The following is a 14,595-nucleotide window of genomic DNA, read 5'->3' as shown; positions in this document are numbered from 1 at the left end:
TTAGTAGATTGAAATCCGAAATGTGACGACTCAGTTGTTGTTGGACACATTTTTCCAGAACTTTAGCAAGCATGGGGATATTAGTAACAGGTCTGAAGTTGTGTGGATCAGAAGGGTTTTCAGTTGTTTTTTTTAGAAGAGGAATGACTTGCCCTGTTTTTAGGCAGTCTGGAATTTGGCCTTGTGATAACGAGGCATTTATGATCTTAGTCCACGTTGGGATTAACATGTGGTTAAGAGCACTTTGCTGGTAGGGGGCCGTTATAATGGTTGTTAGGTTTAGTGGATGACATGATCTTTGATATGTCTAATTCACTGATTAGATTAAATCCTGACCATCGAGCATTGTTTTTTGGTTTGTCACATTCTTGTTGGAACTGTGGTTCATCTGAGGAACCCTTCTCCCTTTCCAAGTCTTCAGTTGATTTGTTTAAGTTCCCTCTCCAGTGCGTTAGCCTTGTCGGTAAAGAAGACGGAGAAATCCTCACTATTTAAGCTTGTTTTGGCGATGACCGGTTCTGATTTGGCAGATTTATTCAACTGTTCTTTGAGTATATCGAATAGTTTCCTTGGCCGATTTATTGCATTGTCCAATTCTTGCCTAAAAAAGTATTTTTTGATTTAAGGATGCTTTTTATTATAAGCTTTCCTGGATTGTCTCAGTTGGCATAAGTGGGGTGAGGTAGGGTATTGACGCCATTTGCGCTCTGAGAGTCTGAGTGATCGTCTTTCCTCATTTAGGGAACTATTGAACCATGGATTTTTGTGTTTGTCAGAGATCCTTTTAAGTTTTAGAGGGGCTACTTCCTCGATGATGCTTGATATTGACTTATTATGATGCAAAGTGAGGTCATTGACGTCGACCAGGTTCTTGGGTGGCTGCAACTCATTTTCACAGCGAGCTGCTACGTTTTCCATATTGATTCCTCTAGTGTCCCTGGTCCATTTTTTTGGCTTAATAGCTTGTGAGATCGATTTAGTTTTTCTCAGGGGAATTTCGTATGTAATTATGTGGTGATCGGACCAATCGCATGGTGTGATTATAATGTTCTCGGTTGCTTTTTCTTTGGCTATGATCCAGTCTAAGGTTGAACCTTTTGAGTGGGTGGGGAGATGACATCCCTGGACTAAAGATTGTTCTTCCAGGAAGGTTTGAAAGAGTGTGATTTGATTGTCCGCCTGATCCTCCCAGTGAATATTGAAGTCACCTAGGAAGATATCATTTGACTGGGGACTAGAGTTGACGGTAATGATTTCCATCAATTTTTCTAGGAACTTGGTCTTTGTACCAGGCGGGTGGTAGAATGCATGGAGTTTACAGTTTTGGTTGGCTGCTGATCTTAAAGATATGCCTAGATATTAGCAAGACTCTAAGGGGTCCGAATGAGTTTTAGTAATGGTAATGTTTGACTTATGAACGCACGCGATACCTCCACCCAATCTGACTTGTCTGTCCATTCTCATACTCTGGTAGTTATGGGGAACTAACATGTCTAAGCATGGGAAAGACGCAACGGAATGCCAGGTTTCGGTTAAGATGGTAACGTCAATTTCATGATTTAGTATGAGGTCGGCTATGTCCGCCGCGTGTTTGTTTGCAGATCGACAGTTGAGTAATATGCAACAAAAAGGTTTCTGGAAGTTGGTCATTGGCGGAGCTGAGATTTCATGCATTAGTGTCACTATCTTTAGGTTGCTCGTATTAGTCCTTCTATTGTTAACCTGGGATGTTCTATCCGTATTAGATACAATAGTTTGGATAGCGTTTACACCTATCTCAATTTGCGAAGTGTGAATAGGATCATATGTGGACAGAATGGATGCAAACTCATTGTCTGTCAGGTAGTTTAGTTGCGTGCGTGGGCGGCAGATTCTGTTTGACGTCGCTAAAGGGGTAGAACAGCGATTACCATTTGTTGCAAAATAGGAGGACTGAAGGGCCTTCATTTTTGCCAGCCAATTGCCTGACAAGCAAAGCAGGTTCTTCATATCTCTGATGGCAGCGAGCATGGCTTTGTAGGTCTTACTAGATTGTGAATAGAGATGATTAATATCAAGATCCCCCTTTGTATGTGTGGATCTAGTCTTTTCTGAGTCTAGTCTATTTTGTATGGTGGTTAGGGGTTTCTTCTCTGTTGAGGGGCTAGCTTTGCACATCTCTGCAGGAACTGTGCCTGTTATATTGAAATTGGAGCCAGATTTGTAATTCTCTGAGCAGGTCCCCTATGTTCCTTTTAAGTTAAGTAGTTTGACTTGTGTGTTTTCCAACCTGCTTACAGATCCTGTCAGCTGGTCGGGTTTAAAGTCTGGTGTAGAAGTGGAGGTAGAGTCTATGGGTGAAGTAACTAATGCTAGATTAGTGTTGAGGTCCCTATCTTCTATCTTGTTTGTTGCAGGATTCACTTTTGGGGCTCATCGTTAGTGGAAGTGCTTTTTAATGCCTCATGATCCGTCTGTTGGGATTCGATCGTCCTACCATTTCCTATTTTGCCATCGTTCAGGGCAATGAGTTCCAGAAGTAACAATTGGGGTTCAACATTGGGGTTTATGTAACCTGACGCCCTGACCCTTTCATTTGTATCATTATCCTGCCATATCCTGTCTACCTGATTCAATGGATGAGGATCTTCATTGGTGTTAATGTCATCCAGTGTTAAATTTTGATTCGACTGTTGGGGATCCCTCGCACTGCCTACTTCGGATACAGCCGGTTGGTTCCCTTGTGCGGCCATGACTTGATAGTTCAGCTTTGGTTGGTTACTTCCTGCAGTGAGGTCGCTGTGGACAAAGTTTTTTAATGTGGCGAAAAATTTGTCGAAGCGTTCTAGATCTTTGTTGGCAGCTTGGATGAGAATCGTGCTATTTTTAGAACATGTTATATTTAATGTTGCTCTCAGTTTTCGGGAAGGTGTAATGAGCAACTTCGTTCCATAAGGAATGTTTTTTGATTCCTGTACATTCAGCGAGTTACTTAAAGTATTTCTCCATTTGGCCATTTTTGTAGTAAAGAAGATAAGGTCATTGATAATCATACCCTTTTTTAAGTTGAGGGAGGGATCTAGTATTAGCATTTCATGGTTAGATCTTAGTAGGTTTTGTTTAAAAGTTTTGGATGCGAGGGGGCGTGGCGAGCAGCCGACAAGATGGCTGCGTGCTAATAGAGCTCTGGCGACAAAGTGCCCCTTCACACAAATCCGGACACTCATCCTGCATTTTATCGAGTGGCCGGGGCCCCCGCAGCTGTCCGTGACCGAGCGGTGTTGATTGCTGCGATTCCGGTCTACATCCGACAGCCGGAGCCGGAGTCTGCCGCGCACGCAGACCGGCGGCCTACACCCGCAAAGGAAGCCGGGGACTCGAGTGGCCCACTAGCCCGGGCGGGCACCGGAAGCGACACCATGAGGAGAGCTACGGCGGGGCCGACCCGGACCTGTCCACCAAGGGGGGGAGCTCATGGGCTCCTGTGTGATCCGGCAGATTGTGGAGGCCTGCTGGGGGAAAGGCGAGAGCTGAAGACCAGGTACGAGAGGCCGGGGAGCCGAGGTTGGCGTGTGACCAGGGCCTGCACAGCACAGCATGCACCGGGCTATATTGATGCGGAGGTTCGGAGGGGGACGGTGATACAGACGGGGTGTCTGGACCGCAGCAGGTTGCGCGCCCCGGCCCTCCCCCCCTTCCCCCTCCCCCACTGGGACCGGATCACAATGGACACATAGGGGCCCCCCGTGGTGACATTGGACTCCTCAGCTGGTTCTCCCAACAGACCCCGATAGTTACGCGGTGATCTCCCCCCACTGCCAATGGAGAGGCCTGGACCCCCATAAACATTCACCCGGAGACTGCGGTGACCCGCCCCCAGACAGCAACGGACACGGTCTCGCCTCCCCCCACTTCTCCCTGGCGTCGACGGACACACGGGGAACCCCGTGAGGAGCTGGACACAGCCCCATTAAAGACTGGCACACATTGCGACGTTGCTGGCTAGACTCACCAACGCTGGGACAAGAGCCTTTACGCAGCAGTCCCCATTGCCGATCCAGAGAGACACTGTGTCAGGCAGAGGCCCCAGAAATCAAAACACGCAAGGCAGATTGGATAAATATGCCTACTCAAAAGACTTTCTCCCACTGTCGGAGGGGAAAAACCAACCAGGCGGGGCGCAAGGAGATGACACAGCAGCTAAAAAGAAAATAACTCTGGAGGACATAATGGCGGCACTGGCCAACGTGCAAACCACAGTGGGTTCCATTTCCACAGAAGTATCGCTTCTCCGTGCTGATTTTCAGAAAATTACAACCAGGGTTGTGGAGGTGGAGCGGACCACAAAGACCTTAACCAGCGACACAGCAATCTTGAAGAAGACAGTCTCACGCCTGGAATCTGAGAACAAAATACTGACCGATAAGCTGGACCAGGAAGGACGCTCATGCAGGAACAACGCCCGCATTTTGGGCATCCCGGAGAGTGAAGGTACCCAAGCTATGGACCTCTAAGTGGAAGACTTGATAAAAACCAGACTGCAACGTAAGGGACTCTCTGTTTTCTTCTCGGTGGAACGGGCACACAGGGTGCCGGGCGGAAGGGCCAAACCAGGGGCGCCCCCCAGACCGGTGCTTGCGCGCCTCTTCAATTTTTGAGACAGGGATGTCATTCTCCCAACAACGCGAGTCTCCCCACCAATTCGCTTACACAACTCGTCTATTTCCTTCTTTCCCGACTACACAGCAGCGGTGGCGAAACGCCGTCGCAGTTTCATTGAAGTAAAAAAGGCGCTACGAGACCGGGAGGTGCCCTACTCGATGCGGTTTCCAGCGAGGCTACGAGTTGTAGCTGAAGGGAAGACATTCTTCTTCAAGACCCCGGAGGAGGCCTATGACTGGCTTGAGGGATGGAGAAGGGCAGGCAGACCCAGACGGGGGAACAAAGAGCCACACCAGCGGACCGACGACGAGGGAGGGGACAGCCAAGATCTCTTTCCACCAGAACAGGACAACACACAGAGAGTAGACGCGGACAACCTCTGCAATAGCTGAACTAAACCAGAGAAACACGCATTGCAATTAAAACTGCTGTTTAGTAACTGAACTTTTCTGACAGCCGGCTCTGGACACTGGACAAAAGCGGGCCCGGCTGGACAGGAGGGGTTGCATTCTCGCCGGACTTCGTACCTCCTACACGCAAGTACACTGTTGTGGGTTGGGATGGAGCACTCTGCTATGTTGGGGTGGCGGGCAGACCAAAGTCCGTCAGCCAGGGAGTGGGGGGGGATTTTGGGAGTGGGAAGCTCAGATTTTCTGTTTGTTGGTTCTAGTTTACACCGGAACAGACCTTGAAACATGGTTTTTAGTGCAAGTCAGATCACTACATGACACAAAGTCGCATTTTCCAAATGGCACCCCACACTTCAATGGCGACGGTCACGCCGCACACTAGTACCCGGGCAGAGGGCCTGACAGTCCCCGTAACACCGCTCACACTGCTCACGTGGAACGTCCACGGATTACGAGATAAAATTAAGAGGATTAGTGTTGCGAGCCCTAAAGCGCCAGAGCCCTACACTGGTACTTCTACAGGACACCCACCTCATGGGCGCGACATGTAGGGCAATGGATAGATGGGGGTTTAAAATGGTGGTACACTCTGAATTCTCCAGTGGGTCTAGAGGTAAAGGCATTCTGCTGTGAAGGAATTCCCCCTTTACGGTCTTACAGACTAAGCAGGATAATCAGGGTAGGTTTCCGGCAATACATGGGCAGTGGGAGGGCAGACTAATTAATGTAGTATCGGTGTATGTCCCTCCGGCGCTACAGACGGTAGCACTCCCAGCCCTCAGTGAATTTCTGCTGTCCCTGCCCGGTGTGGGCATCCTCATTGGCGGAGACTTCAACGCCACAATGGACCCCAGCGTGGATAGACACCCAGTGAGGGCCTCGACGCCCGGGGTCTCCCGCCTACAGGGCTTTAGTGAAGCATTGGGGTTAGTGGACATATAGAGGCATAAACACCCAGCAACAAAACAATACACCTTTTACTCCACAGCGCACAACAGTTTATCTAGGATAGATTACTTCCTAGCCTCAATGTCCACTCTCTCATGCGTAGATCACATTACCATTGGACCTAGAGGGATCTCTGACCACTCCCCAATAGTTTTAACATACTCCTCGCACCACAGATCCCACAAACAACTCTACCCAATTTATCCAGGTTATTTACAAGTTCCGCAGATACGGAAGGAACTTCGTAGGACCGCAAAGCATTTCTTCACTGAGAACGTAGCTTCAGTCAGCTCTCCTGCCATACTGTGGGAGGCCTATAAAATGGTTCTCCGAGGGCAGGCAATTGCATCCATCACTGGATACAAACTCATGAAGCATCACGATTTTGTGACACTAGAACAGGAGTTGCAAGCAGCAGACACTGACTACACGACTAATCCAACACCCGAAATGGCGCACACTCTTCATCTCAAACAACAACAATACAGGGAACGCCTCCAACAAGACACAATAAACGTCCTAGCAGCCACCAAACATAAAATCTATGATGTGGCTGATAAGGCGGGGAAGCTACTGGCCTGTCTCGACAGACGAGAGCGGGAAGCCAGGACTATAACACAGCTACAAACAACTGAGGGTCGTCTCACATCAGACCCGGGGGAAATAGTGGATGCACTGGCTGACCATTTCCGAGCGGTATATGCCTCGCCCTCTGACACTACGGAGGCTGGGGCCGACAATTTTGTAAGGAGCATGGAACTGACTGGCCTTGAGCCAGAGGCGTCCATAAAGCTCGAAGCAGACTTTACAATTGATGAAATAGGTGCAGCGGTTAGATCATTGCAATCCGGAAAGGCTCTGGGCCCTAACAGGATCCCACTAGAGGTCATGGCGAGCACTCTCTGCCCCCATCTACTTAATATGTACAACAACAGTCTGGAACAGTGTGTACTGCCTTGGGACCAGAGGGTGGCTACGATTGTGGCGATTTTGAAGCCAGGGAAGCCCCCGTCAGAATGTCTGTCATACCGCCCCATATTGCTGCTCAATGCGGAATCCAAAATATTAGCTAGAGTGATCGCTAACAGACTACAAGCACATCTGCCCAACTTAATACACCCGGACCAGTCCGGCTTTATGCCCAATAGAAACACTGCACTGAATCTTAGACGCCTACATAATGCACTAGCGCAAGATCATGTCCTGTCTGAGCCATCGGCTGTCCTCTCCTTAGACACCAAAATGGCCTTTGACATGGTGGACTGGACCTACCTTTCACAGTTCTCCCACGCCTGGGCTTCGGTCGGAAATTCTGCCTTGGATCCGGCTCCTCTACACAGATCCAGTGGCATGTGTTGCAGCGAATGGTCGACTCTCAGGAGCTATACCATTGGCAAGGGTGACTCGACAGGGATGCCCTCTGTCGCCGCTTCTTTTTGCACTAGTGTTGGAACCCTTAGCGATGCGCCTTAGTGAGACCCTCTCCTGCGCGGTATAACATGGACAGAAGACTGGGAAGACCGTATATCCCTATACGCAGACGACATCCTGGTATACCTCACAGACCCGACGAGCGCTCTGCCGATCCTGTTTCAGATCTGTGACGCCTTTGGGGGAGTCTCGGGCTATACCATTAACTGGACTAAGCCAGTACTGTATTTACTTAAGGGGCCGGAACCTCAGCTTCCCCCTCACTGCCCGTTGAAAATATCTCAGGACTCGTTTAAATACCTGGGCATACATGTAAAGAAAGACCCTGCAGCCTTCTTCTCCAAGAATCTGACGCCCCCCCTGGAGCGACTGCGTAGAGACGTGACACACTGGGAATCTCTACCCCTAACACTGCTTGGAAAGGCTGCTTTGTTCAAAATGATGGCACTGCCCCGTTTTTTATATGCACTTGAGAACACGCCGTTTCCGGTACCTTCGCAATATTTTCAACAGACATCGGCACTGGTGTCCACACTTCTTTGGGGCAATAAGCCTGCACGCACTGCACAAGCTAAACTGCACCGTGGCTGGTACGACGGCGGCATAGCACTCCCTAACATACGCCTTTACTATTGGGCAACAAGGGGTGGTGAGGGACAGAGTCTCTGAATTAAGCAGAAAGCTCTCACCCAGTCAAGAGATCAGGGCTAGATCCAACACCGTTTTTTAGCTCACTGCACCATCCCAGTTTCAGAACCTGGCTGTATGCAAATTAGTCTGTTCCTGTCCCAGTGCATGATGGGAACAGGGCAAACCAAACTACAAAAGCCAATTCTTACACTGGGAAGGAAACAAGCTCCCGGGGACCGGTTTCTGGCATTACAGCCGTCTTCGGCCCGGTTTGCTTGAATCCTGATGGTGCAATGAGCAAGGGTCTCACATCTGAGAATACCCTTCCACGCTTAGGGTGGACAAAAATATTTACAACAAGGGGTGGTGAGGGACAGAGTCTCTGAATTAAGCAGAAAGCTCTCACCCAGTCAAGAGATCAGGGCTAGATCCAACACCGTTTTTTAGCTCACTGCACCATCCCAGTTTCAGAACCTGGCTGTATGCAAATTAGTCTGTTCCTGTCCCAGTGCATGATGGGAACAGGGCAAACCAAACTACAAAAGCCAATTCTTACACTGGGAAGGAAACAAGCTCCCGGGGACCGGTTTCTGGCATTACAGCCGTCTTCGGCCCGGTTTGCTTGAATCCTGATGGTGCAATGAGCAATAACGGTGATGGATCAAGCCCTGATCTTTGGACTGGGTAAGAGTGGTCTGTTTAACTCAGACACTCTGTTCATCACCACCCCCTTTTCTAAATCGTTTTTGGCCACTATAGGTGTGGCAGGGTATACTCAGACATGAGTCCCTTTCTCACTGCTCCATCAGGATTCAAGCAAGCCGGGCCGAAGAAGGCTGAAATGCCAGAAACCGGTCCCCGGTAGCTTGTCTCCTTTCTGGTGAAGAATTGGCTTGGTAGTTTAGTCTGCCCTGTTCCCATGATGCACTGGGCCAGGGACAGACTGATTTGCATATAGCCAGGTTCTGAGCTGGGATGGGGCAGTGAGATAAATAACGGTGATGGATCAAGCCCTGATCTTTGGACTGGGTAAGAGTGGTCTGTTTAACTCAGACACTCTGTTCATCACCACCCCCTTTTCTAAATCGTTTTTGGCCACTATAGGTGTGGCAGGGTATACTCAGACATGAGTCCCTTTCTCACTGCTCCATCAGGATTCAAGCAAGCCGGGCCGAAGAAGGCTGAAATGCCAGAAACCGGTCCCCGGTAGCTTGTCTCCTTTCTGGTGAAGAATTGGCTTGGTAGTTTAGTCTGCCCTGTTCCCATGATGCACTGGGCCAGGGACAGACTGATTTGCATATAGCCAGGTTCTGAGCTGGGATGGGGCAGTGAGATAAATAACGGTGATGGATCAAGCCCTGATCTTTGGACTGGGTAAGAGTGGTCTGTTTAACTCAGACACTCTGTTCATCACCACCCCCTTTTCTAAATCGTTTTTGGCCACTATAGGTGTGGCAGGGTATACTCAGACATGAGTCCCTTTCTCACTGCTCCATCAGGATTCAAGCAAGCCGGGCCGAAGAAGGCTGAAATGCCAGAAACCGGTCCCCGGTAGCTTGTCTCCTTTCTGGTGAAGAATTGGCTTGGTAGTTTAGTCTGCCCTGTTCCCATGATGCACTGGGCCAGGGACAGACTGATTTGCATATAGCCAGGTTCTGAGCTGGGATGGGGCAGTGAGATAAATAACGGTGATGGATCAAGCCCTGATCTTTGGACTGGGTAAGAGTGGTCTGTTTAACTCAGACACTCTGTTCATCACCACCCCCTTTTCTAAATCGTTTTTGGCCACTATAGGTGTGGCAGGGTATACTCAGACATGAGTCCCTTTCTCACTGCTCCATCAGGATTCAAGCAAGCCGGGCCGAAGAAGGCTGAAATGCCAGAAACCGGTCCCCGGTAGCTTGTCTCCTTTCTGGTGAAGAATTGGCTTGGTAGTTTAGTCTGCCCTGTTCCCATGATGCACTGGGCCAGGGACAGACTGATTTGCATATAGCCAGGTTCTGAGCTGGGATGGGGCAGTGAGATAAATAACGGTGATGGATCAAGCCCTGATCTTTGGACTGGGTAAGAGTGGTCTGTTTAACTCAGACACTCTGTTCATCACCACCCCCTTTTCTAAATCGTTTTTGGCCACTATAGGTGTGGCAGGGTATACTCAGACATGAGTCCCTTTCTCACTGCTCCATCAGGATTCAAGCAAGCCGGGCCGAAGAAGGCTGAAATGCCAGAAACCGGTCCCCGGTAGCTTGTCTCCTTTCTGGTGAAGAATTGGCTTGGTAGTTTAGTCTGCCCTGTTCCCATGATGCACTGGGCCAGGGAGAGACTGATTTGCATATAGCCAGGTTCTGAGCTGGGATGGGGCAGTGAGATAAATAACGGTGATGGATCAAGCCCTGATCTTTGGACTGGGTAAGAGTGGTCTGTTTAACTCAGACACTCTGTTCATCACCACCCCCTTTTCTAAATCGTTTTTGGCCACTATAGGTGTGGCAGGGTATACTCAGACATGAGTCCCTTTCTCACTGCTCCATCAGGATTCAAGCAAGCCGGGCCGAAGAAGGCTGAAATGCCAGAAACCGGTCCCCGGTAGCTTGTCTCCTTTCTGGTGAAGAATTGGCTTGGTAGTTTAGTCTGCCCTGTTCCCATGATGCACTGGGCCAGGGACAGACTGATTTGCATATAGCCAGGTTCTGAGCTGGGATGGGGCAGTGAGATAAATAACGGTGATGGATCAAGCCCTGATCTTTGGACTGGGTAAGAGTGGTCTGTTTAACTCAGACACTCTGTTCATCACCACCCCCTTTTCTAAATCGTTTTTGGCCACTATAGGTGTGGCAGGGTATACTCAGACATGAGTCCCTTTCTCACTGCTCCATCAGGATTCAAGCAAGCCGGGCCGAAGAAGGCTGAAATGCCAGAAACCGGTCCCCGGTAGCTTGTCTCCTTTCTGGTGAAGAATTGGCTTGGTAGTTTAGTCTGCCCTGTTCCCATGATGCACTGGGCCAGGGACAGACTGATTTGCATATAGCCAGGTTCTGAGCTGGGATGGGGCAGTGAGATAAATAACGGTGATGGATCAAGCCCTGATCTTTGGACTGGGTAAGAGTGGTCTGTTTAACTCAGACACTCTGTTCATCACCACCCCCTTTTCTAAATCGTTTTTGGCCACTATAGGTGTGGCAGGGTATACTCAGACATGAGTCCCTTTCTCACTGCTCCATCAGGATTCAAGCAAGCCGGGCCGAAGAAGGCTGAAATGCCAGAAACCGGTCCCCGGTAGCTTGTCTCCTTTCTGGTGAAGAATTGGCTTGGTAGTTTAGTCTGCCCTGTTCCCATGATGCACTGGGCCAGGGACAGACTGATTTGCATATAGCCAGGTTCTGAGCTGGGATGGGGCAGTGAGATAAATAACGGTGATGGATCAAGCCCTGATCTTTGGACTGGGTAAGAGTGGTCTGTTTAACTCAGACACTCTGTTCATCACCACCCCCTTTTCTAAATCGTTTTTGGCCACTATAGGTGTGGCAGGGTATACTCAGACATGAGTCCCTTTCTCACTGCTCCATCAGGATTCAAGCAAGCCGGGCCGAAGAAGGCTGAAATGCCAGAAACCGGTCCCCGGTAGCTTGTCTCCTTTCTGGTGAAGAATTGGCTTGGTAGTTTAGTCTGCCCTGTTCCCATGATGCACTGGGCCAGGGACAGACTGATTTGCATATAGCCAGGTTCTGAGCTGGGATGGGGCAGTGAGATAAATAACGGTGATGGATCAAGCCCTGATCTTTGGACTGGGTAAGAGTGGTCTGTTTAACTCAGACACTCTGTTCATCACCACCCCCTTTTCTAAATCGTTTTTGGCCACTATAGGTGTGGCAGGGTATACTCAGACATGAGTCCCTTTCTCACTGCTCCATCAGGATTCAAGCAAGCCGGGCCGAAGAAGGCTGAAATGCCAGAAACCGGTCCCCGGTAGCTTGTCTCCTTTCTGGTGAAGAATTGGCTTGGTAGTTTAGTCTGCCCTGTTCCCATGATGCACTGGGCCAGGGAGAGACTGATTTGCATATAGCCAGGTTCTGAGCTGGGATGGGGCAGTGAGATAAATAACGGTGATGGATCAAGCCCTGATCTTTGGACTGGGTAAGAGTGGTCTGTTTAACTCAGACACTCTGTTCATCACCACCCCCTTTTCTAAATCGTTTTTGGCCACTATAGGTGTGGCAGGGTATACTCAGACATGAGTCCCTTTCTCACTGCTCCATCAGGATTCAAGCAAGCCGGGCCGAAGAAGGCTGAAATGCCAGAAACCGGTCCCCGGTAGCTTGTCTCCTTTCTGGTGAAGAATTGGCTTGGTAGTTTAGTCTGCCCTGTTCCCATGATGCACTGGGCCAGGGACAGACTGATTTGCATATAGCCAGGTTCTGAGCTGGGATGGGGCAGTGAGATAAATAACGGTGATGGATCAAGCCCTGATCTTTGGACTGGGTAAGAGTGGTCTGTTTAACTCAGACACTCTGTTCATCACCACCCCCTTTTCTAAATCGTTTTTGGCCACTATAGGTGTGGCAGGGTATACTCAGACATGAGTCCCTTTCTCACTGCTCCATCAGGATTCAAGCAAGCCGGGCCGAAGAAGGCTGAAATGCCAGAAACCGGTCCCCGGTAGCTTGTCTCCTTTCTGGTGAAGAATTGGCTTGGTAGTTTAGTCTGCCCTGTTCCCATGATGCACTGGGCCAGGGACAGACTGATTTGCATATAGCCAGGTTCTGAGCTGGGATGGGGCAGTGAGATAAATAACGGTGATGGATCAAGCCCTGATCTTTGGACTGGGTAAGAGTGGTCTGTTTAACTCAGACACTCTGTTCATCACCACCCCCTTTTCTAAATCGTTTTTGGCCACTATAGGTGTGGCAGGGTATACTCAGACATGAGTCCCTTTCTCACTGCTCCATCAGGATTCAAGCAAGCCGGGCCGAAGAAGGCTGAAATGCCAGAAACCGGTCCCCGGTAGCTTGTCTCCTTTCTGGTGAAGAATTGGCTTGGTAGTTTAGTCTGCCCTGTTCCCATGATGCACTGGGCCAGGGACAGACTGATTTGCATATAGCCAGGTTCTGAGCTGGGATGGGGCAGTGAGATAAATAACGGTGATGGATCAAGCCCTGATCTTTGGACTGGGTAAGAGTGGTCTGTTTAACTCAGACACTCTGTTCATCACCACCCTCTTTTCTAAATCGTTTTTGGCCACTATAGGTGTGGCAGGGTATACTCAGACATGAGTCCCTTTCTCACTGCTCCATCAGGATTCAAGCAAGCCGGGCCGAAGAAGGCTGAAATGCCAGAAACCGGTCCCCGGTAGCTTGTCTCCTTTCTGGTGAAGAATTGGCTTGGTAGTTTAGTCTGCCCTGTTCCCATGATGCACTGGGCCAGGGACAGACTGATTTGCATATAGCCAGGTTCTGAGCTGGGATGGGGCAGTGAGATAAATAACGGTGATGGATCAAGCCCTGATCTTTGGACTGGGTAAGAGTGGTCTGTTTAACTCAGACACTCTGTTCATCACCACCCCCTTTTCTAAATCGTTTTTGGCCACTATAGGTGTGGCAGGGTATACTCAGACATGAGTCCCTTTCTCACTGCTCCATCAGGATTCAAGCAAGCCGGGCCGAAGAAGGCTGAAATGCCAGAAACCGGTCCCCGGTAGCTTGTCTCCTTTCTGGTGAAGAATTGGCTTGGTAGTTTAGTCTGCCCTGTTCCCATGATGCACTGGGCCAGGGACAGACTGATTTGCATATAGCCAGGTTCTGAGCTGGGATGGGGCAGTGAGATAAATAACGGTGATGGATCAAGCCCTGATCTTTGGACTGGGTAAGAGTGGTCTGTTTAACTCAGACACTCTGTTCATCACCACCCCCTTTTCTAAATCGTTTTTGGCCACTATAGGTGTGGCAGGGTATACTCAGACATGAGTCCCTTTCTCACTGCTCCATCAGGATTCAAGCAAGCCGGGCCGAAGAAGGCTGAAATGCCAGAAACCGGTCCCCGGTAGCTTGTCTCCTTTCTGGTGAAGAATTGGCTTGGTAGTTTAGTCTGCCCTGTTCCCATGATGCACTGGGCCAGGGACAGACTGATTTGCATATAGCCAGGTTCTGAGCTGGGATGGGGCAGTGAGATAAATAACGGTGATGGATCAAGCCCTGATCTTTGGACTGGGTAAGAGTGGTCTGTTTAACTCAGACACTCTGTTCATCACCACCCCCTTTTCTAAATCGTTTTTGGCCACTATAGGTGTGGCAGGGTATACTCAGACATGAGTCCCTTTCTCACTGCTCCATCAGGATTCAAGCAAGCCGGGCCGAAGAAGGCTGAAATGCCAGAAACCGGTCCCCGGTAGCTTGTCTCCTTTCTGGTGAAGAATTGGCTTGGTAGTTTAGTCTGCCCTGTTCCCATGATGCACTGGGCCAGGGACAGACTGATTTGCATATAGCCAGGTTCTGAGCTGGGATGGGGCAGTGAGATAAATAACGGTGATGGATCAAGCCCT

The sequence above is a fragment of the Lissotriton vulgaris genome, chromosome 6, assembly GCF_964263255.1.
Source record: "Lissotriton vulgaris chromosome 6, aLisVul1.2, whole genome shotgun sequence".
NCBI lineage: Eukaryota > Metazoa > Chordata > Amphibia > Caudata > Salamandridae > Lissotriton > Lissotriton vulgaris.
This window is presented reverse-complemented; position numbering follows the sequence as displayed.